The sequence below is a fragment of the Pinus tabuliformis genome, chromosome 3_2, assembly GCF_031772625.1.
Source record: "Pinus tabuliformis cultivar Carrire ecotype Pingquan chromosome 3_2, CPIR1, whole genome shotgun sequence".
Taxonomy (NCBI): domain Eukaryota; kingdom Viridiplantae; phylum Streptophyta; class Pinopsida; order Pinales; family Pinaceae; genus Pinus; species Pinus tabuliformis.
The window spans coordinates 551,369,081-551,394,949 of record NC_142302.1 but is presented as its reverse complement, the minus strand read 5'-3'; the positions used below and the strand labels follow the sequence as shown (position 1 = coordinate 551,394,949).

At 35.5% G+C, this 25,869-nt stretch overlaps 1 pseudogene; it reads right to left on the bottom strand.

The window, feature by feature from the left end:
• LOC149181702 (uncharacterized) overlaps nucleotides 1-15,779 on the bottom strand; it is a 33,289-nt pseudogene extending 17,510 nt beyond the window's left edge.
• Between the last annotated feature and the right edge of the window lie 10,090 nt (nucleotides 15,780-25,869).

The following is a 25,869-nucleotide window of genomic DNA, read 5'->3' as shown; positions in this document are numbered from 1 at the left end:
AGCTGATAACTACAAATATATCAAGTGCCTCAAACGATAAGAAGACGATTTCATACTGGAAGAAATCAAAAAAAAAGTGAAGCTTACACAAAATGTATGATATGTGAAAGATAGAGAAGGTGAAGATGTGCAGATATATGTATGTATGTATGTATGTATGTATGTACATCCCTAACGATAGTGGAATTTATGAGGTGCTAAGAAAGGTCATAGACATGTGTTTGATACTGGACACTAAAGTTGTTTATGTACTTACAAAACCGCCCAAGTCACATGACAAGATTAAATATGAGTTATCATTGTCATTGTATGACATGACAAAGGAATATACAAAGTTGTGTAAACAAATCATAAATGAGATTGCACAAGATATCATAAGTATTGTTATTTATATTTGTGTTTTGTGTTATTGTAATTGTCTCATTATATTTTTATAACTTAGTTTTTATTGACATATGATATTTTATTTGACAAAATTTTATTGAAAATATTTCAATTATGTTGGGAGGAATTCATTTCATAGAGCAAGATATTATGAATGTTTTCAACAGTTTCTACTCAGGGTCAGAAGAAGATATGGAAAACAAGAAAAAAGTAGTAATTCATGATGCTACAAAACTACATCCAAGGGATCAGAAAAAATGCCTCTAGTGGATAAATCTAGCAAAGGTAGACATGTTACTTTTGAAGATGAGGAAGTTGAAACTAATGCTGAAGAATATGTTGCCATTACTAAAGATGACATTAGAACTGATGTTAGAAAGGAGAAGAGCCACAAAAGACAGAAAGTAACAATGCCCATGAATGTCTTTGTTTTGGTTAATGATGAGAATTTTAGGAGGAAGAAAATTAAAGTTGAACATTCTCAAGTAGTCATTGCCAATAGTGAAGATCCTAGTGAAAATTCAAAACAAAGCAGGGAAATCATTACACGAAGAGTTGAGTTAGAGGATGGCATTATTAAAAAAAAACAAATTTCATTCAACAAAACTTCACAAAGACAAACTTAATTGAGGGTGGTCATACATTTCAGCGTAATGTGAGACAAATCTATAAGCCAAGTGAAGGACAATGTAAATATCAAATCAGAAAGCCACACCACCTGCATGTTCACAACTTGAAGACATTGATGAGGTACAATCCATATGCTCATGTGGTTAATTATGTGCTTCTTGTTGATCCAATTCAAGTTCCCAACAAAGAAGCATTTGATAAGTCAACTTTTTTTAATACAATTATTATGTGCTTAGGGGAAACCATTTTGTACAAGCTCAAAGGCAACTGATGGAGGAATATCTCAATAACCCACATTTTGCAACAATGAAATATATCATTTATGTCGGTTTATCAGATACATAAGAAAAGTTATTGGCATGGGATCATAATTCAGATAATGAATATAGGATGTTTATGACTTTCATCCAAAAGGTTAGATTTATTCATAGTGAATTTGAAGAAAAATGTTATGGGGATAAGATAAATGTTACAATAGAATTCCGAAAAGAATGTTGTATGGAAATAGGCTATCAAATTGAGGAGAAAATCAGTTCAAAAGAAGGCAGATTAAATACTAATAGAAGTATTGATAACATTTTCCAGTTGGCATTTAGAACTGGAAAGATATGGGAATTGATTAATGAGATTTTTAGCATGTGGGAGAACATTAGCATTAAAAAACAAAAGGTCTAAAGGTTTAAACCATTGATATGTAGCAACAGTAAATCAGGTCATGAAATGAAGCAGCTTCCAGAAAATATTACTATCACACCTTGGAGAGCATTGCAAGGAGTGAAGGATGAAAAACTTGTCAACGCAATATTATCTCATGTGAGGACAAGGGAATTATCATTGGAGGAAATGTCTGAGGAATTTCAAAAGTAATTTTGTTGAATTATTTTTACTTATTTCTAGATTATAATTTTTTTAAAATATAACATATTGTTCTTGGTAGTATTTGTTATACATATCATTATATTAACTTTGTTTTACTTTATCTATTTAGCCACAAAGTTTACATGAAAATACAAGAACAAATGGTTAATTTGTTGAATGAAGATAGTTGGGATGATGGTGTACGTAACTATTCAGATTCAAGTTCTACATCAACGCTAATTTTTTTTTTTATCTTGCATTTAAAAAGGTATGTTAATTTATACATTCATTTTTAGTCATCTGTATACTATTTTTATTTTATAACTTATACATATATTTGTTTATTTTATTAAAGATGAGGAAGGATGCAAATAGAGCACCAGATAGTTTCAGAACCTTTATTGAAAAAATTAAGATCAAAAAACTGAAGAAGTTGCGTCTTAGGAATGTTGAACTTGATCCAACTCTTACTCATTTCATTTGGAATGGGCTTGAAACTATTCAATATCAAGTAATACAAGGCGACTGTGAATACATTGCTATATTCATACCTAAAAGGGATTATTCCTTAGTTATTGTAGATATTCCCCATGGTTTCAATATCCCAAACATTGACTATGATAGTGACCCTTATACTTATCAAGCTCTTAGTAAAGTGGTTGCGGGATTTGTAGAAGTCACATCATCACAATTATGGAGATTTGTGACATTTCATTTAGACACACAATTGGCAATGTTATTTTTAAGCTTCAATTGGAAAACAAACTCAAGGATGCAGCTTACATGGTAAGACATTGAAAATGTATGTTTGATTAATGTTAAAAAATTCATTTATGTACAAATTAATTGAACTTTTACTATTTCATGTTACAGGCAAAAGTCAAATCTTCTTAACCGTGAAGATCAACCATATATAAATGATTGTGAGTTCATCCATATTGATAGTTGGGCAAAAGATGATAGCTATATGTCTATGATTTTTAATCGGTTAGATGGAAATAGTCATAACCAAATACTATTTTATGATATTGTTGTGAAAAAAACTAACATATGAAGACAAAGAAGCAAAAGGAGAGATAGTTAACATTTATCAAAAACCACAATCATTGATTAACTATCTTATAGAAATATGTTCAAATGAAGGAGATTGGGTTCTAGATTTATTTTCTGGCTCAGGTAAGTATTATTATATAGAATTGAATTTCAATATCTTCTTTCTTAATTTTAATTGTCATTATACTAATTTACTTCATTATTTCTTTTGTACTTGATAATTAGGTACAACACTAGCATGTTGCCCACAAACAAGAAGAAATTGCATTCTCATTGAAAAAGATCCAGTACAGTGCAAATTTATTCAGCAAAGAATTAATGCTCTTCAATTTCTTCCAAATGCAATGCAAGAAATTGGGTTGAAGGAAGGGATTTTAGTGAATCACGTGTGGCAAAAAATGCAAAGCAACCTCAACCACCATTATATGGAATGATTGGAAAGGCATACATTGGGAGATTCGCAGACATCAAAGATCCATTAGAAGAGGAAAATGAGCAAAATGAAGCAGAAAATATTGTGGAAGAAGACAATGATGAAACTCTAGATGATGAAGAGTTTGGATTACATGATATTGTTGATTAAATTTAAGTTATGCTTGGAAATCAAGCTCATTTCTTGTAACTATTAATTAGTTATACTTGTAATGTTTTTTACTTTGACATTTTGTGAGAAGAATAAGCATTCGATTAATGTTGTTGTGTGTTCAATATTTGTATTATGTGATTTTCGCTTTAATTTTTATGTGAATCATTATTTTTTGAAAAAAACAGTGATTATTATTATTTTTTGACATAAAATTCATTAAAAAAAATTATTATTTAACCATTTTGTTGTTAAATTTTTCCTATAAAAATTGTGATTTTGACATGTCATTTCGAGCAAAAAAAATTATCAAAGTGTGTAATTTTTTAGTTATATTTATGTTCAAAATGGTTATTTTTATGTCAATTGTTAAAAATTATTATTTTTAAGAGACAATGATTTGATATGCACTGAAAAATTAATTAACTATATATAAATATGTAGGATATCGAAACTTTAAAATATCGACCTTCTTCTTTAACTATGCAAAAAAATAAAAACCTCACTACAAAAAACAAAAAAAAAATGAAGAAGAAGATCACTTAAAAATTTGTTAAATTTAGAAAATAATTATTCACATTTAATACATTAGAAAATTTAAAGTCAAAAAATAGGTCTTTTAGAAAAAGGACTTGATGCGGAATCTACACTTTTTAAAATCAGCATGCAAATCACTAACATTCTAAAAACTAATGTACATAAAAAAATTTAAAGTGTCAAAAACTATGCTAAAAAAATATGTGTATTCTGCATCACCACTTTTCAAAATCGGGTCAGTTTTTTGCTACCTCAACAAAACGAGTAATAGTATGAGTTCCTGTTTCAAAGTTTACATTGTTATAATGGTAAGCAAAGAAACAAATGTTAAATAAGGCAACACTGGAATTTATTTGTTTGAATTAAACAACAGATTGCAATGTAGGAAATTCAAAAACCTGTGGATAGGAATGGCTTAGGACCCACAACCTTAGTCCACCGAATTCGATATAAGATTTCAAAGTCTCTTAATTCTGGCTAATACATTTCAAAAGTTTTCTCCACTACTTTGTTTGTGGCTCCTTTCCTCCTAGCCGAAAAAATGGAATCCAACATTGATGCTGCTCAATTGAAGAAAGATGAGGATAGTTGTGTTATTCAAATTAACGAATCTCTTGACGCACTACAAGAAGAAGATGAGGTGAATGTGAAAGGGTTTGATGTCTCTATGTTTAATGGGCCAAAAGAGTTATTGGAAGACAAACTTGAAAACTGCATTCCTCAAATGGTTTGCATCGGCCTATGTCACCATTGGAGATCTAAGCTCCATGATATGGACCATTACAGGTTGGCAATTGCTTGCAGATTTCAGAAAAAAATGAAGGGTCTAGCAAAGTTTCAGATGGTCATTATGGAGGAATTTAAAGAATATGATTGGGACATCTGGAGCTGCTATCACAACTTCATCAACAATAAGGAAGAAACCTTGGCGTGGATCATGACTCTAGATGTCGGTTTCCTTCTTGAGGGTTTGCAGTTTTATATCAGAAATGTCGACCAAAGCTTCCGCTCTGACATCAAATCGTTGGGACGTGTCTTAGATCTGACTGGAACCAGTGCCTTCTACAAATATTTTCTCAGATATTTGATGATGCTCGAAAATCAAATGGCGCTTTTCCTGTTGAAAAATATTTTGGAGTTGGAGTTGGGTTTTGAAGCCAAGGTAGAGGAGAGGCTCTCCAACCTGTTGTGTCTAATGGTCCAAGAATTATCGCCTTTCAGTTTCAAGTTGCCAAAGAGTGGAAATCTTTGTATCAACGAAAGGCGACACATGTTGGAGGTGTTGTACTATTGTATTGTCCCTTGTTCCAACAATCAAATTCCAATTCGATTTAATGAAGGAAAGGATGCTCCTTATCAAGTGGATATGTCAGTTGTTACTCCAACTATAATTGACAAAAAAGATGATTCGCCTGCTCTAGTGGACAGTTCGACTATTAAAGAAGCCTTCAGTATGCTCTGTTAAACTCTCTCTTCTATGAACGTTGGCGTCGTTCGATTTCTCACGATGTTACTTCGACGAGTGTTGAACTAGAAGCCTTCGCAATTTGTGATGAATTTTACCTTTAGTATTATACTAAGTACGTTTAAAAGGCTTGAAAAAGATTCATTCAGAATCGGGGAAGAATTGTCTATTAAGATCATACAACCCTCTCCACATGAACTAAATATTCATTTTGTGGTGGATTTACATTTAGCGGGAGTGAAATTATCTCCTAATGATGGTGATCTCAGCACAATACAATATGACGAGAAAACAACCGCACTTTACCTCCCTAGAGTAAAGTTAGACATTAACACAGAGGTAATCCTAAGAAATCTAGTGGCATTTGAAGCTTCTGCTACACATGCGCCTGGTGCCTTGAGTTGTTGCAGATAATTGTTACAATAATGAACTTATTATAACTGCCTATGATTATCCAACGATGGGAATTTTTTTAATCATCTAACACCTCACATCAGTGCAAGATAGTGCATCGTGGCGCATTGGGGAGTTCATTTCATAGAGAAATGCCTTACGGTGTAAAAATTAAACACCAAGTGATATAATATATCCCATATGCACGTCATGACATTGATAGTAAGGAGCTATGAGAGATTGTGCAGACCAAGGGATCTTGTCAATTAACAAAACCATGGTTGATAGTTAAACCATCCTAGATCCATCTTAACTCCAGATCTATCAAGTGCCCAGAGGGATAAAATATCTCAGGGTGCAAACCTCTTTTTTGAGTACAAAACATGAAGAAAGATTTGTATCTCAAAAAATTTGATCCCTCTCTGAGCTTGATAGAAAAGTTAAGATGGATCTAATTATTAATTTTATTTTTTTTAGTTTAATTTTTATTTTTATATAATTTCACCAAGTCAAAATTTTTTAATTAATAATTTTATTTTTCATTTTTATGTAATTTGAATGGGTCAAAATGTTTAGATAACATAATATAATTGGACATTACAACAACTCTTTTGTTTAATTTTTATTTTTATATAATTTCACCAAGTCAGAATTTTTTAATTAATAATTTTATTTTTCATTTTTATGTAATTTGAATGGGTCAAAATGTTTAGATAACATAATATAATTGGACATTACAACAACTCTTCCATATTGGGATGGAGAGTGTCTCTTGGCCAAAAAATGTAATAAAATTAAATTAAAAAAATAATTTATAAAATATTTTGATTGTGAAATGAGAGATGGATTTTGGGCATGTGGTATTGATGAGCCATGGTATTAGCCCATGGTATGGTATGGTTAATAATATCCATGGTAAAGTGGGGTGAGTATCCATGGTTAAAAGTCTTGTTAATTGTAAGTATTATTTTGATTGTGAAATGAGGGATGGTTTTTGGGCATGTGGTATTGATGAGCCATCATATTGGCCCATGGTATGGTATGGTTAATAATATCCATGGTAAAGTGGTGGTGAATATCCATGGTTAAAAATCTTATTATATTGTAAGTATTAATTTTTTTGTGTGCTTATTAATGAAATTTAGATATTGTTACAAAATTATTATTTTAATTTATATGGTGAAATGGATCTTAATTTATAACTACTATTTATATATTATATTTTTTCATGTGATAGAGGTGTAGATATATCTCAAAAGTAATTATAATATATTTTCATAAAAAAATGTTATAAAACTAAATTCAAATAAAATATTTTGAGTTTGAAATGAGGGATGGCTTTTGGGTAAGTTGTATTGATGAGCCATAATATTTAATATTTATACTATGATTTTTTTAATCTAAAAAAATCATTCATATTTTATTATTAAAAACAAAATTACAATGTAACAAATTTGAATTTTATTATTTTTATTACTTTTAACTTTTTTGGGAAACTATAACATTTCCCTTGGACTCTATATTAATTTTAACCCACAGTTAAATGTTTACCAATTTAAATATTATAAATTGGACATATTAATATAAATTCAACCTATTAAACCATGTAAAAATGTTTCATGAAACGTATATATCGAGATATTCTAACTAAATATATAGCATTAATGCCAAAGGTTGGAATCATAACCCGATCTTTTATATAACCTTTGAAGGCCCATTTAAAGAAATAAAAAAAAGGGGGAATTGCTTACATCATTCACCACCTTTGAGATTTGGAAAAAAAAAATGTTTTTATCTCAGTGATGTTACACTTTTATATATATATATATATAAGTGTATAATTTCATGTTAGACTTTATATATTTATATATATATATAATTTCATTTATCTAATTCATTTTATTTTCTTAGGGTTAAACCAAATTTTATAATAAAAAATAAATATTTAGGTAATATAAATAAGTATTTTTTATTTTTAAAAATAATTGTATGATAATTAAATGAATCTATATTAATTTTTTTTAAATATGTAACTATTTTTAATATATATTAAATAAAAAGTTATGGGTTGAATAAATTTTGAATTAATTGTTAATGAGTTTATCCCATTATATTTGTTTATAAGTAAATTTATTTAGTTCGACTAATAAAATTTTAAACTAGTTAATTAACAATGTTTATTAATTTTGAAATTGTTAATTAAAAATTAATAATATTTATTATGAAAATAATTTAAATATTATAAAATAATTAAGTTACAACTAATTAATTGTCACGATCTCATAAACTTAAAAATGCATAAATAAATAAAAAAATTGATAAGGTGGGTCAATTCATCAATCCTCTCACTCTAACTAAGTAAATTGACCATTATCTTTAATATCCGCCAGATCTCTTTCCACATTTACCTATATATATATATATATATATATATATATATATATATATATATATATATATATACTCTCACTGGCCCAACCCAGCTAATACGCATGTCAATAAACATATATAACACCTTGTCATTACTCAGGACCTTTGAACATGGTCTTACGCCTTACGAATGCTTGAGGATGGAATTTAATGCATTGGAGTACTGTGCTGTCATATCCGGCTTGACGTAGACGTTAAGAGCCAGGTGGTGAGCGAGTGGTAACCCAGCTCACCTTCTTCCGTGGCCAGATGGCTCCAATTCACGTGATGGCATGTGACTTGCGGTGGGCTGACCCACACTGGGTTTCGCGCCATGACCTCCCGCCTAAATCTACGATGGAGATCTATCAACCTCATCGAACGGCTCCGGTTAATCTAGGGTTTGGCATTCAATATTTATTCACCGGGTTCGTCGGACTGGGTTCATTTGCAACCCACCGCAGCAGCCGAGCTCTCACGCCACTTCTACAGACTTCTCTGCAACTACTCCGGTGCCTATCTCGCAGCTCAAGTAAGGATAATTCTATTGTCACTCTATGTTCGTGTTACAGTTAGCTCTCAGATATGTTTTTGCTTTCCTTGTAATCCATAATCTGACTGTGGCCGAATGCCCCCCATGAGGGTTATGTACAGGCCATCCATAGCTTCTCCTACCGCGTGCAGAAGGATTTGGGTGTTTAGTGAAATTTACAGGTATGCCTGTACTGCTTTTCCTTGGTTAATAGCTCATTGATATACTGTATGCAATGACTTCTAGTTGAGACATAGTTTATGATTTGCTTACCTGTCTCAGGTCCGATTAATTTGTCTCAAACCCTGGTTACGCTTATACAGGTGACCTCTCCATGCCGGCCTGTCTCACGTGAGCCCTTAGGGTTTAGATAGGTATTACTTGTGGCTTTCACGCCATTTACTATATTTCTGTATATTTGATTTGGACTTGGTCCTCAGGCTTTAAGAAGTCACCGAATGTATATTTTGGAAGCTCACACGAGCTATTACCGAATCTGTGAAGCTAAATGACTATGTATTAGTTTCATCATTCTGTGGTTTACCACCGTTTTCTATGCCAGACTTCTCACGACTATGATAATGTTTTGCAGTTTTTTAATGAATGTTTGCTTCCGATTCTCAGATTCTAACAATAATTTCAAATGGTTATTTTTCTCTTACATAGTCAGTTCATATGGAAAGACTTATGTTCTGGGTGTTCTACTGTATGCTCATATTCCTGTTTATTTAATAGATTTCGTAGAACTTTAGGGGTTTACTTCAGTGCATATTAATACAGGATAATCTCGAGGTTTTCACATGTATTTGATTCGTGCAGAACAGTTTTCATTTCATATGTATTTTCAAAGCGATACTGAGGTAAACCTGCACTCAGTTTATGAGCGTAGCGTCTACCTCTTCCGCGAACAGTCATTACAATGACCTTGAATGTCAGGTTACTATATGTTTAATATGCAGGTCATATTTTGATATTGTTGACTTATCTTGTAATGATGTATTTGGTTTCCGGTTTCGCTAAGCGTAGCTACTACCAGGTCCGTTACTTAGAAATATAAACCCTACTCGGGTCTGTTAATACAACTTGTCTTGTTATAAACCCTCATTCGGGTCTGTCAATACGACTTGATTTGTTATAAACCCTCTTTAACTGTACACTGCTACTTACGATACTGTTTCCATAATGATGTTCCACCACACAGTATTACATCTGTATGTTGTTTCATGCTTATACAGCATTATGTTTATGCCATGTCGCTTGATATATATATATACAGCATTTCGATTCGGCCATTTCGTTTAATTTATACAGTGTTGTTTAATAATTGCTCTACACAGCTTAGTTCGCATTCGTTATCATTGGCATGTATAAAGGTATTGCTTCCATGCAAGCACTAGTTCTGTGCTAGTTAACGGTATTTGTATAACTCGGTTTCCTACCCAGCATTTCTAGACCTTTTTCTTGGTTCTGTTTTTACTTCTATTCTCTGGTTTTACCTCACTGATATTTGATACAGTTTCCATACCTCCTCAACAGCTCTAAGAACTGACTCTGTTCTGAGCGTAATAAGACTGTACAACCCTAAGTTCTTAATACAGTGTCCAGGGGTGACCACAGTCACACATTAACATGTACAAACATTTCAGGAACTGTATACATTAATCTAGTTACCATACTACAGTAACTAAAGACAAATAATACAAGTTCTGTGTCCTGTCTGTCTTCTTCTATACCTTTTCTTTATTCATTAACTAGATCAGAGAATGCATACCTGGTTTTTCCCGCTATCGATGTCCTTACTTGCAGAAGTCACCTGCAATGTTTTTGCTCTTATCCTCCCAACCTTGAGATCCACTTACGTTGGATTCTCCCCCCGAGCCGTCTTGCAGGCCTGCAGCCCTCAACAAGACCCTTGCACCTCTGTGCTAGGTTATCTGGTCATTACCAAACTTAACCTCTTTTCTCACTCTGCTCTCTCATGGAATTCTTCTCTCTGCTTGTTCCTCAACAACCCAGAGATTTTCCTTCCTCGGACTTTTTCCTCGGGTGAGAAGCAGTTGCATCAGTTTTATAATTGATTCCCTAAAAATAGAAATCCTCCTTCAGGAGGCTGCCAGCATTTTCAAGAACATACACATGTAAAAATAATTCAATAATCAACTTTCTTCATTAATAATGTCATTCAAAACAATGAGTAACCACTCAACACTTTTACCACAGTAATTATCCAGATTTACAAGTTACCGGGGTCATTACATCTCCCCCCCTGGGATTGGACATCGTCCCGATGTCTATTCCCATTAAATAAATTTGGGTAAGTTTTTCTAATGAGTTCCTCGTCTTCCCATGTAGCCTCCTCAGGCCCATAGTGCTGCCACAGCACTTTAACTTGGGTAATAACCCGCTTCCGCAGCCGCACTTCTCTCCCGTCGAGAATGCTCTGTGGTTCGACCAGGACCTCGCCTTCCGGTTCGACCTGCAAACAACCAATACCTTTAATCAGTTTTTTCTTACTGAGTATAGCTGCTTAATCAAACAACCGGATTAATTCTTACCCGCACATCCTGCCATCGGATAACATGTTTAGAATCATATACATATTTCTTTAGGACAGACACGTGGAACACATTGTGAATCCTAATATGACTTGGCAAGGCAAGTTGGTAGGCCACTGGCCCCACTCTGGCCAAGATCTGGAAAGGTCCAAAGTATCGTGGAGCCAGCTTGGCGCACCCACTCCACTGTAGAGTGCTCCTCCTAGCTTGAATCCTCACAAACACATGGTCACCAACCTTATACTCTGTGAATCTTCTTTTTCTGTCCGCAAAACTTTTCTGCCGGTCTTGGGCAGCCTTTAGATTAGCACGCACTCTTTTCACCATATCTTCCATTTCTTTAAGCATTTCTGGTCCCAAACTCAACTTGTCCTCAGGTCCACCCCAACTTGAGGGTGTGCGACATTTTCGTCCGTATAGGACCTCAAAGGGACTTAGCTGAGTCGAAGTGTGATACCCATTATTATACGCAAATTCGACCAGATGTAAATACTCTTCCCATTGACCTGGTTTCAGCATTACATATGCCCTCAACATATCTTCCAGCACCTGATTAACTCGCTCAGTTTGACCATCGGTCTGTGGGTGATAGGCCGTGCTAAAATTCAACTGAGTCCCCAATTCAGCGAACAATGTTCTCCAAAAAGTGGAAGTAAATTTCACATCGCGGTCTGATATAATTACCTTTGGCAATCCATGCAATCGGAATATATTTTGCATAAAGAGGTGAGCAATTTGTACCGCCTTGTAAGTGGACTGCACAAGAATAAAGTGCGCTGCTTTACTCAATTTATCAACCACTACCATGATAGAGTCGTTGCCTTTCTTTGTTCGGGGCAACCCAGTTATGAAATCCATGGAAATGGTTTCCCATTTCCATTCCGGAATAGGCAAAGGCTGTAGCAGTCCAGCTGGATGCTGATGTTCTGCCTTTATTTGCTGGCATTCCAAACACCGTGCCAAGTACTCAACCACTTGTTTCTTCATTCCTGGCCAATAGTATTCCTTCTTAAGCGCAGTGATCATCTTTTGGTACCCCGGATGACCAGTGTAGTGGCTGATATGAAACTCATCCAGAATCAGCCTTCTAAGGTCATTTGAATCAGGTACATACATTTTCTTATTAAAACACAGCATTCCAGCACTATTTAGTGTGTATCCTTGCTGTAATCTTTCATTAACAGATTGTTGTACTTGCTGTTTTAAGTGCTGGTATTCAGAATCAAGACTAGCTGCTGTTTTTATTTGCTCAATTAGTGAATTCTGCCATTTGCTGACTGAAAGTTCACATAAACAATGAACCTTCCGACTTAATGCATCGGCCACTCGGTTTTCCTTGCCCTTTAAATGCTTTATGTCGAAATCAAACCCACTTAGGAAGTCTGCCCAACGGCCTTGTCTTGCATTCAAGGTAGGTTGGCTGAAATAATGTGTCAAACTGTGATGATCTGTTAACAGCAGGAATTTCCTCCCTAGGAGGTAGTGCCGCCACATTTTCAGCGCATGAATGACAGCTGTTAATTCCAGATCGTAAGCAGAGTATCTTTGTTCATGCTCCTTTAGCTTCCTTGATTCATATGCTATTACTTTTCCTTCCTGCATTAATACTCCTCCCACACCCTCCTTGCTTGCATCGGTGCATACCACATAATCCTTATTAGGATCAGCTATACTCAATATGGGTGCAGTGGTAAGTAAGTGCTTCAGGCGGTCAAAACTCTGCTGACATTCTGATGTCCACCTAAATACTTTCCCCTTTTTCTGTAAGGAGGTAATAGGATAGGCTATCCTAGAGAAACCTTCCACAAACCTCCGGTAATAGCCAGCTAATCCCATAAAGGATCTGATATCAGCAACATCCTTGGGTATGGGCCATTCCATAATGGTTTTTATCTTCTCCGGGTCTACAGCAATTCCTTCTTTAGTAATCACGTGTCCCAAATACTGAATTTCCTCCTTGAAGAAGTCGCATTTGCTGAACTTAGCGTATAGCTGATGTTCTCGAAGAGTCTGCAACACCAACCTAAGGTGCTCTTCGTGTTCCTGCTGGGAGCGAGAGTATATCAGAATATCGTCAATAAAAATCAGCACAAATTTGTCCAAAAACCGATGAAACACGTTGTTCATCATACACATGAAGGTGGCAGGTGCATTGGTCAAACCAAAAGGTAGCACTACAAATTCGTAGTGTCCATAGCGTGTCCTGAAGGCAGTTTTGGCAATGTCCTCATCTTTAATCCTGATCTGATGATAACCAGATCGCAGATCAATCTTGGAAAACACTTTTGCCCCTTTCACTTGATCAAAGAGTTCATCTATCCTGGGTAAGGGATACTTGTTTTTGACCGTGAGCTTATTCAACTGTCGATAGTCTATACACATGCGAAGGGTCCCATCCTTCTTCTTCACAAATAATACCGGAGCTCCCCAGGGTGATACACTGGGACGTATGTATTGTTTATCCAACAGTTCTTGTAGCTGCATTTTCAATTCTGTTAACTCTGGTACGCTCATTCGGTATGGTGCCCGTGATACTGGTGCTGCCCCCGGTACTAGCTCTATAGTGAAGTCTATGTCCCTCTTTGGAGGCAGCCCCGGTACCTCTTCAGGAAAAACATCTGTAAATTCCTGTACCACTGGAATATTGCCTAATGCGGACATCTTATCTTTCTGGTTCGCATAACTAACTTGTATGGCATAGATCTGACATTTCTTTCTAATACACTTAGCTAACTGAGTAGCGGTGATAGGTCGAATCTGGACAGGATGTTTAATCCCCTGCAATTCCTGCTGCTGCCCCAAATCATCCTTGTAGTATATGGTCTTGGTTTTGCAATTCACCAATGACCAGTGCTTTTCCAGCCAATCCATACCAATAAGAATGTCATAAGAACCTAATGGAAGTACATTCAGGTCTGCGGTTACGGGCTGTCCAGCTATACTGAAAGAACAGTTATTAACTTTAGCTAAAACCCGTCTTTTGGCTCCCGTAGCTAACTGGACCAACCATGGGTTTTTGAACCTTTCCGGTGATAGCTTACAATGTTCCACTACTTTTGGACTAACATAACTTAAAGTAGCTCCTGGATCAATAAGTACAGCTACAGAAAGGTTTGAAATCTTACCTTCGAACTCCACCATGGATGGTTGGTATTCCGCTTGCCGGTCCTCTAAGGCTGCATTAATTCTTGGTACGCTGCGCGCCACATCCCCAACAGTTGAGGCTTCATGGATCTGAGATATTTGGTCAGCTCCTTTACGCTGTGGACAATTCTTAACGTAGTGCGGTCCTCCACACCCCCAGCACTGAACTGGAGGTCTGGTTCCCTCAATCTCTGATCTGGCAGGTGGTTCGCTGATCCTGCTCTCGCTTGGCTTAGCCCGGAAGGTACCTTTATTTGTGTTTCTGTTAAACTGCCCCTTCCCAGCACCTTTACCGCCATTTCCACGGCTGCCTTTGTTGTTTCCAGCAACTTTGTTGCCTTTTCTTTCATTCCATCTTTTGTTTGGAATGTCTCCTTTTTGTTTGTTCTGCTGGTAACAAATTCTAGCCTTACGAATTGCCTCATCCATAGTTCGGGGATTGTCAAACTCAATCCGTTCCCTTATATAAGCCGGTAGGCTGCTCACGAACCTCTGAACCTTGGCCTTCTCCTCCTTGATGTATGGCACATAGCGAAGCAGGGAAGTGAAGCGATTTATGAATTCATCCATGGACTGTTGTCCCAGTCGTAAGTCATGGAATTCTCGTGCCTTCTCATCATAGAAGCGCTCGGTTAAATACCTCTCCTTAAAGTATTTCTGAAATTTTTCCCAGGTTATGCTTTGCTCACTTACTCCCTTCACAATTTTAATTTCTTCCCACCACAAGGTGGCTTTGCCCTGTAGCTGAAAAATGGCCAGTCGCGCCTTCAGATTTTGGTCGTATTCGTATAGTTGGAAATACTTATTAATATTAATTAACCAAGCCTCCGCTGCTTCTTCCTGTTCTCCATCGAAAAGTGGAGGTTTGATTTTCCGGAATTCTCCCTGTAATTCCATTTTCTGCCTCTTTGAGGTTTGCTGCTCTTGTACATTATCAGAATGGTCTTCCTGTTCTTCTGAAACCTCAGGTGCGTAATCACGTTCTTCAGTTCCCCTTTGTTGTTCCGCACTGGGGTTGGCTAAGGGTGGATTTTGTTTATCTGACAGGCTTTTCAATATCCTTTCTTGCTCCATTGTCAATCGCGCATTGTCCTCTCGCAGACGCGCCATCTCACTTTTCAACTCCTGCACAGTTTGCAGTATTGCCAGATTGGTGCTGCGTGTCTCAGCGCCAAGCTGTACCCACAGCTCAGCATTTTCTTGAGGGATGCCGCCAGCTCCCTGCATTTCCTCCATCTTGCTTATTAGCTGTTAGCAGATGGCTGTCTCTGTATGGATCTCCTAACTGGTACACAAGAAAATCAATTAGCTGTATTATCTTTTCTCATATATACATTATAAGGTAATCTTTGTTGTTCCAGAGGCCACAGTTTTGAAACCTCTGCTCTGATACCACATTGTCACGATCTCATAAACTTAAAAATGCATAAATAAATAAAAAATTGATAAGGTGGGTCAATTCATCAATCCTCTCACTCTAACTAGGTAAATTGACCATTATCTTTAATATCCGCCAGATCTCTTTCCACATTTACCTATATATATATATATATATATATATATATATATATATATATATATATATATATATATATATATATATATATATATATATATATATACTCTCACTGGCCCAACCCAGCTAATACGCATGTCAATAAACATATATAACACCTTGTCATTACTTAGGACCTTTGAACATGGTCTTACGCCTTACGAATGCTTGAGGATGGAATTTAATGCATTGGAGTACTGTGCTGTCATATCCGGCTTGACATAGACGTTAAGAGCCAGGTGGTGAGCGAGTGGTAACCCAGCTCACCTTCTTCCGTGGCCAGATGGCTCCAATTCACGTGATGGCATGTGACCTGCGGTGGGCTGACCCACACTGGGTTTCGCGCCATGACCTTCCGCCTAAATCTACGATGGAGATCTATCAACCTCATCGAACGGCTCCGGTTAATCTAGGGTTTGGCATTCAATATTTATTCACCGGGTTCGTCGGACTGGGTTCATTTGCAATCCACCGCAGCAGCCGAGTTCTCACGCCACTTCTACAGACTTCTCTGCAACTACTCCGGTGCCTATCTCGCAGCTCAAGTAAGGATAATTCTATTGTCACTCTATGTTCGTGTTACAGTTAGCTCTCAGATATGTTTTTGCTTTCCTTGTAATCCATAATCTGACTGTGGCCGAATGCCCCTCATGAGGGTTATGTACAGGCCATCCATAGCTTCTCCTACCGCGTGCAGAAGGATTTGGGCGTTTAGTGAAATTTACAGGTATGCCTGTACTGGCTTTTCCTTGGTTAATAGCTCATTGATATACTGTATGCAATGACTTCTAGCTGAGACATAGTTTATGGTTTGCTTACCTGTCTCAGGTCCGATTAATTTGTCTCAAACCCTGGTTACGCTTATACAGGCGACCTCTCCATGCCGGCCTGTCTCACGTGAGCCCTTAGGGTTTAGATAGGTATTACTTGTGGCTTTCACGCCATTTACTATATTTCTGTATATTTGATTTGGACTTGGTCCTCAGGCTTTAAGAAGTCACCGAATGTATATTTTGGAAGCTCACACGAGCTATTACCGAATCTGTGAAGCTAAATGACTATGTATTGGTTTCATCATTCTGTGGTTTACCACCGTTTTCTATGCCAGACTTCTCACGGCTATGATAATGTTTTGCAGTTTTTTAATGAATGTTTGCTTTCGATTCTCAGATTCTAACAATAATTTCAAATGGTTATTTTGCTCTTACATAGTCAGTTCATATGGAAAGACTTATGTTCTGGGTGTTCTACTGTATGCTCATATTCCTGTTTATTTAATAGATTCGTAGAACTTTAAGGGTTTACTTCAGTGCATATTAATACAGGATAATCTCGAGGTTTTCACATGTATTCGATTCGTGCAGAACAGTTTTCATTTCATATGTATTTTTAAAGCGATACTGAGGTAAATCTGCGCTCAGTTTATGAGCGTAGCGTCTACCTCTTCCGCGAACAGTCATTACAATGACCTTGAATGTCAGGTTACTATATGTTTAATATGCAGGTCATATTTTGATATAGTTGACTTATCTTGTAATGATGTATTTGGTTTCCGGTTTCGCTAAACGTAGCTACTACCAGGTCCGTTACTCAGAAATATAAACCCTACTCGGGTCTGTTAATACAACTTGTCTTGTTATAAACCCTCATTCGGGTCTGTCAATATGACTTGATTTGTTATAAACCCTCTTTCGGGTCTGTCATTACGACTTGGCTTACACCGTGCTCTTTAACTGTACACTGCTATTTACGATACTGTTTCCATAATGATGTTCCACCACACAGTATTACATCTGTATGTTGTTTCATGCTTATACAGCATTATGTTTATGCCATGTCGCTTGATATATATATATATATATATATATATATATATATATATATATATATATACAGCATTTCGATTCGGCCATTTCGTTTAATTTATACAGTGCTGTTTAATAATTGCTCTACACAGCTTAGTTCGCATTCGTTATCATTGGCATGTATAAAGGTATTGCTTCCATGCAAGCACTAGTTCTGTGCTAGTTAACGGTATTTGTATAACTCGGTTTCCTACCCAGCATTTCTAGACCTTTTTCTTGGTTCTGTTTTTACTTCTGTTCTCTGGTTTTACCTCACTGATATTGATACAGTTTCCATACCTCCTCAACAGCTCTAAGAACTGACTCTGTTCTGAGCGTAATAAGACTGTACAACCCTAAGTTCTTAATACAGTGTCCAGGGGTGACCACAGTCACACATTAACATGTACAAACATTTCAGGAACTGTATACATTAATCTAGTTACCATACTACAGTAACTAAAGACAAATAATACAAGTTCTGTGTCCTGTCTGTCTTCTTCTATACCTTTTCTTTATTCATTAACTAGATCAGAGAATGCATACCTGGTTTTTCCCGCTATCGATGTCCTTACTTGCAGAAGTCACCTGCAATGTTTTTGCTCTTATCCTCCCAACCTTGAGATCCACTTACGTTGGATTCTCCCCCCGAGCCGTCTTGCAGGCCTGCAGCCCTCAACAAGACCCTTGCACCTCTGTGCTAGGTTATCTGGTCATTACCAGACTTAACCTCTTTTCTCACTCTGCTCTCTCATGGAATTCTTCTCTCTGCTTGTTCCTCAACAACCCAGAGATTTTCCTTCCCAGGACTTTTTCCTCGGGTGAGAAGCAGTTGCATCAGTTTTATAACTGATTCCCTAAAAATAGAAATCCTCCTTCAGGAGGCTGCCAGCATTTTCAAGAACATACACATGTAAAAATAATTCAATAATCAACTTTCTTCATTAATAATGTCATTCAAAACAATGAGTAACCACTCAACACTTTTACCACAGTAATTATCCAGATTTACAAGTTACCGGGGTCATTACATTAATTAATGGCTAATAAGATTTTATTTTGTTATTGGTTTGTTTGCTGACCACTATTAATTTAGCATTGACCAATACAACTTATAATGTTTAATTTCAAAAAATAATATTTTTTTCAATATTATTTAAAAAAAAAATAGATATTTGATTACGCCATACTTGAAGGTCTCATTGCAAGCTTTGCACAAGATAATGCCATGTGAATAACTACCTCACATATTTTATGCCATAATTTATGAATATAGTTGCAATAATCATGCAATATATATTTATGTAGTGATTTTTTATTATTAAGCTTTGAGGAAAGTAAATAACACATTTACCGTCAATTACATCCCAACATAATTTAAGCAAGTCTATTAACACATTTACCATGAATTACTTCCCAACATAATTTAAGCAAGTCTAAATAACACACATTTAGCATTACTTCTCAACATATTTTAAGGAAGTCTTTGCATAAAAAATGGATAAGAACAAGCATTGCACGTAAATATTTGCATAAATTTTAGTGGGTAGTAACCACCAAAAATTCTGCACATTTACATTTTTACTCTTAATGCAAATTTACATTTTTTCTCCTACTTATTAAAGTGTTGAAAAAAACATAAATAATGGTGGACAATAACTTGTTCCTATGCATTTTTTATGCAAATATTTGCTTAAATTAAGGTGGGTACTAACTAATGGTAAATATATTATTTGTTATTCTCAAGGATTTTAGTTTTTGGTGGTTTTCTATGAAGCTTAACAATGAAAAATCTAAAAGTTTCTAGCATAAATATTGCAATTACTTCCCAAAATTAAGGCAGAAAAATATGAGGCGAGGCGATTATCACATGGCATTAAGATTACATGGCATTGTGTTGCCCAAAGGATTACAGATATTGCACATTATAATTTTAAATATTGATAAAAAATAATAAAGTTCAATCCACAATGTTAAACTGTGGAGAAGCTGCATAATTTTTTGGTTCAAAACAAAGTAAGACCAATTAAAGAAGGAAAAATCAAACGCGTAATAGCATGAGTACTACATGTATAATGATACCGATTTTATATATAGAGAGAGGGGGATCAAATCTTTTGAGTAAAAAAACTCTTTTAAAATGCAAAACCTTAAAGGGTTTACATTTTTTGATCCCTCTAAGCCTTTGTTAGTTTATATATGACTTGACTTACATTATTTAATTAAAATGACTTTTTGTTATTAATATATTTTTAAATGCATATTGATCTTACTTAACTAGCCCTAATCCATCTTAACTCCCGATCTACCAAGGGGGTCGAGAGGGATCAAATCTCTTTTCACTCTAAAAGAGGTCTGCATATTAAGACATTTGATCACATGAATACAATGTATTCTCAATACCATGGGTCAATATCATACTCCATTTATTATTATTATTTTTATTTTTATTTTATTTTTATAGAGTTAGTTTTAATTTTATTTTATGTTGACCGATTTAAAATTTTATTTGTTTTGTTTTGTTTTATTTTTATTTTCATTTAATTTGACTTAGTCAAAATGTTAAATGGGACATTATGTTACAACATCTCTACCACATTGGATTGGAGAGCTCCACACATTGGATTGGATTTGATTCTGAAATGATTTATGGTTTTTGGGCAAATGGTATTGATAAGTCATGGTATTGGCCCATGGTATTGTAAGAAAACCTATTTACAAGTCAATAATATCCATGGTAAAATGGGGTGAATATGGTGTTATATTGTATGTTTATTGTAAGTATTAAGTTTTAATTTAAAATAATATATATATATATATATATGAGTTATGGTTTTTGGGTATGTGGTATTGATAAGCCATGATATTTCCCCATGGTATTGTAAAAAATAAAAATTAAAAGTTAATAATATCCATGGTAAAATGGGGTGAATATTCATGGTTAAAAATCTTGTTATATTGTAAATATTAAATTTTTATGGGCTTATTAATTAAATTTAAATATGGTTACAAAATCATTATTTTAATTTATATAGTAAAATGGATGTTAATTTATAAGTATTATTTATATGTTACATATTTTAATGTGACATGTATATTATATTTTCTTTTATCTAAAAAATTATTTGTAATTTTATTAATAAAAAAAATTACAATAAAAAAAAAAAAAAAATATATATATATATATATATAACATCAACTCGTTGTAGAGCAGTCTCCGCGCAATAATGTATAGAGAGGCTACATATCAATTGCATAGAGAGACGTTCTCCACCCTAGTATGGAAGAAATATTGTAATGTCTTGTTATGTCAACTAAAAATAAAATAAAAATAATAATAAAATTTACCATTCATTGCTCTTGGGCTCCATAACCCATGTTTTTTTCCATGGTATTTGTTACGATGATGCTCCTTTAAAGACTTGAGGAAATCCATTATGGAATGCAAGAGTGCAAGCTTAGATCCCTCTTAACTCTAGACATCCTTTATATTAAGAAATAAATGAATCACACATATCCATATTTATATGTATCTATATGAAATTATATTGAAATAAATTAGTTAAAGTGGTTGTTTATTTAACTCCTATAGCAAAATAATTTTAAAAAATGTAAGAGTTATACGTCTTCCCCAAACTCAAAAATGAAAATATAATTTATTTATTTTTACTTTTAATTACTTTTATTTTCTTTAAAGTTGATATAAAATTATGTGACTTCACATAGATATATCTATATATATATATATATAGAGAGAGAGAGAGAGAGAGAGAGAGAGAGAGAGAACATTTATGTTAAAATTAAATAAGTTTTGTTTATTATTATAGCCAACCTTTTTTTTTTATGTGAATTAAAACTTTGTATTACTCAAAAAGACACATATACATAATTTTTTCCAAATTACTCCAAGAGGAGTCTGCTTCTCCTCAAAACATTTTGATTGGGGAAACTCGAACTAGAAAGTCCCCGTCCAAGCTTAGATACAAATGAACTCATACACAATTGTGTGCCTAGGTTGAGAACAAATCCATTAAACCATAATACATTTCACAGAAGCATGTACAATTATAAAAAAAGACCCACATATATGCCATAGATGACTCCCTAATAACAAAAACACATAGAAATACATTGAGATGAGCAAGTAAACAAATAGAAGTCAGGACCTTCATAAAAAAACATGCCCCCTGTTTACCCAGGCTGAAGACAGATGCATAACCCACCACACTGCAAAGCCACCCTGCTGAGTCACTGTCATTGTTTGAAGAAGAGATTGTTGCAGGAATCCTCGCACTTAAGCCTAGAGGGTCCATCAAATCAGCACAATTTGATTCACAGACAATATGACCTTCCACAAGCACTAGGAAAGATTCAATCTTGTCTAGGCAAAAACACTAGTTTCTAAGCATCCTTGTAATGTCTTCCAGGCTGGAAAAGACATTATACTACTCCACTTTCTTACCTTTCAAGACTGGGCCCAACAAGGTCTTCATTTGCAAATGCAAAGCCACAAAATTCAAATATTGCTTATTCCTGCCCTTGGTGTGCCTAGGGTCAGGAACCCATTCTAACACATCCTCCATGATTTCAGAGTCCAAATGGTACCCATTCTAACACATGCTCCATGATTTCAGAGTCCAAATGGGGTTGTCTTTCAACCCTTTCTTGGTTTTCAAACTTACAAATTTCTTTCCTAGTCTATGACAAAACCACATTGAAATAGGCGCAACATAGTCATGAGCGAAGAGCCTTACTCCTCTCTGAACCTGAGGAGCACTACTGCCTTCCCCTTGTCTACAACGCATTCTCTGCCTTGACATCATAGCTAAGACTTGAGGGGCACACATAGAACAACTGTTGTGAATCCTTCTCCCTTCAAATAAACAAGAGAATAAACCAGACCCACCCATTACAGGACTAGGATGCCAACTTAATATCATCCCTGGAACCCAATATATATGCCTCAGAATCAACATAGACCCTGTCGTGGAAACCAGAGGGCTCAACTACCTCTACAAAGGATTCACACCCTGGCACCATTAAACAAAGGAACAATGACAGATATAACTGAGAGCCCTAAATGCCTATGTGATGCAAGAAACCCCAATACACAATCCATGAGGGCCTTAGTGACCTCACTATAAACTTAACACAACAACGCCTTAAATCATTATCCCATACAATACCAGCCTGCCCATACTTTGACCAATTCAAGGGGACCCAAACCAAGAGATACATATAGATTGACAAACCACCCCAATCCTTATCCTCAACTTGAGATTGGTGCTCTAGACACAAAGGAAAAAACCCTAAGACCTCAAACCTAGACACAACATTGCAAATAAACAAAATAACCAGACACAGAAAGGAAGCGACCTGAAATTCTGCGATGGAAGAAGTAATTGACATCCATGCTAGCATGGACTAAGATGCCTAATAAGATTTGTTATTTCCTCCACCACCCTCATAGATTAGCGCCTTCACCTCTCTCTACCATAATTCCATAATTAAGTCCAAATTTCGAGCTCTTCAATAACATAGGCAAGATAGAATACATGTAGCAGGAGGTTGGGGACCAACCCTTGCCTCCACTCTATCCACAACCAACAAAGCCCAAACCTGCCATGCAACCAAAATTAATAGAAAATGCTCACTGGAGTGTTGCATACCAATGCGTGCAATGGAAGGTCGCTTCCTCCTCACTTAAATTCACATCGCGTCTGGGGGTGGAAGACACTGCCTCCAAAGCCCCAACTTCAACCTCGTTAACACCCCCATCAAAGATATAACCAACATTATTTAGAGAAATATGTCAACTCAAGGTTGAGCAATGAAAGAATTACATAGCTCGCTCATATTGAGTTGTAGAGTGCACTTATCAAAGTAAGTAATAATGATTGGATGGACATTGAGTACTAAATACATTATTTTTTTAATTATTTATTTATTATTATTATTATTATTATTATTATTATATATATATATATATATATATATATATATATATATATATATTTTGATTTATTTAAAATGGTTTAATGTTTATTTTTTCCTTTGTTGATAGAATATACATTTTGGAAAAACTCTTTAAATATTTCTCTTCATTAGAATATGATATTTAAGGTAAACTAACCTACATCCATTCTAATTCCAAATCTACCAAATGGCATGAGGGATCAAAATTAATCTCTTTTGACTCTAAAATATGTTTGCACCTCAAGAGTTTAGATCCAGAGTTAAAATGGATCTAGGCTAGTTTAACACACACACATATAGAATATTTTTTCTTACATAAGAATGACATTGGCAAAACCATCTCTACTAAATTTTTTTTTTTCAAATATATATACCTAACATATAAACCACCAGTTACATTTGATTTCCATGAGGTTATACATATGTCGTGTTATTAAAGAGCAATCACAAACTTATACTTTATCACAAGGGTTATATATATGCCCATGCTATTAAGAAGCACTCTCAAACTTGTACTTTATCACAAACTTATGCTTTCGATCAACATAATATATGTAATACTAATGGAATACCTTAATTAAAATATCACATTCTTTGTTTGTTAATCGAATTACAATAAAGGTATATGAACTATTTAATATGTTATAAGCTCCGACCGGAGTTTCGTGTACATCCTACACCTATGTTTCACCGACCTAGCTATAAGTCTAACCCACAGCTTGGCGCGGCCTTTCATGGTCCTGCCGCAGTTTACACGGATGCCAGCTCACCCTACTCTTTAAGACACTCGTCCTTGCGGGGGTATGTGGCATGATCTGGCTCATGAGGCCATGTGACACATCGGAGACGGGAATCTCGGTTCCAGTGCATTGGGTCCCCGCCTTACTTCGACGGCTGAGATCTCATACAGCGATCCAAGGGCTATTATGTTTGCAAGGGTTTGAGAGGGTTTATAATCACCCGCCTACAGATTCGGGGTTCATTTGCGCGTTAAACCTCTCGGCTCTGGTCCATTGTTTCTCCTCAGAGTTAATGTCACCTGCGATTTTTCTTCATCTGGCAACAGCATCCGAGGCTAAGACTCCTCCTGTCCCCAAATCGCCACAGGTAATGCTTCGGGTTTAACATTTATAATATTGCTTTCGTTTGGTTCTCTTTAGTTACAGCAAGTTCGTTCTGATTGATTTCTCTGGTCCTTTGGTTGCAGCCGTGGCCTGCAACTCTTCGGATGGAACTGGGGTGGCTTCTTCCTACGATTCCACCTCCTCATTCACAGGTGAGTTATGACTATTCTTTTGCTCGTTCGAAACAGAGATTCATAGCTCGGCTTTTAAGCTATGGCATGCTTTCATATGGTTGCAGACCGCCAATCTATTGCGGGTTTCCTCCTTCCAACTTCTGAGGTATTTCCCGTAGAGGGTCTTTGCAGTTACATCTCTGTTACTGTCGGGTTTTAGCAGAGAGTCTTTGATTATGTTCCGAGTTATTTTCAGAGTTATAGCTGGTTCTTTTCTATTGTCTTTTACTATGGCTGCCATACCGGCATGCCGAGTTAAAGGGTTACCTCTGTTTGTGTTACGGGGTTGTGAGTCTGGCCTCCATGCCCCGACTGGTAACCAACCCCACGAGGTTAATCCTCAACCCATGTGTACATTTGGTCTTATTTCAAGGTTTTACCGCACATTACTGTAAATTTAAGTTCTTGGCGTCGTATACTGGTTAAGCCTTCAGTGCTTGCACTTATTTATGATACTGTGAGACTGTGTAAGCCTCGGTGATTTATGGTTGTTTAATATAAGTTTGTTTCCACATGTATTTAGTACCAATGCGAAATACGGGGTTTATTCAGCATTCTGTTTTGCTTATAAATATATTGGTATCCGAAATGTCAATCTAGGTTATGATATTGACTCAGATCTTGAACTCCACTTCCACTATGAGTTTACTGTTT